The sequence below is a fragment of the Penaeus monodon genome, chromosome 23, assembly GCF_015228065.2.
Source record: "Penaeus monodon isolate SGIC_2016 chromosome 23, NSTDA_Pmon_1, whole genome shotgun sequence".
NCBI lineage: Eukaryota > Metazoa > Arthropoda > Malacostraca > Decapoda > Penaeidae > Penaeus > Penaeus monodon.
In genome coordinates, this window is record NC_051408.1 from 19,380,041 (window position 1) to 19,380,400 (window position 360).

Genomic DNA, 360 nt, shown 5'->3' on the forward strand with positions numbered 1-360 from the left:
AAAATGAGTGTGAGAGTCCACAATGTGTTCTGATTTTCAATTTTTATTCACTGGTTTATGAACAATCGCCATTGCCATCTCTGATATTTCCTATTTTGATAATTCATTGATTGTTCCGTTTGTCACAAAACTTTAAGCACGTCCTTTTTCAACATCGAGAGTCAACTCTCGCCGCCGGGGGAAAGGGGCGGGGCCCAGGGGTAAGCAAAGGCCGGGAGGGGCTCGGCGACGCGACAGGAACCCAACGGCATTGTTTATATGTTATTCCTGTTCAGAATTGTTGTCCTTGGAGTTTGTCGTCGATGTGACAAAAACCCTTTTTTGGTTCCTCCAATGTCGAGGCCCCCAAAAAAGGTCGAA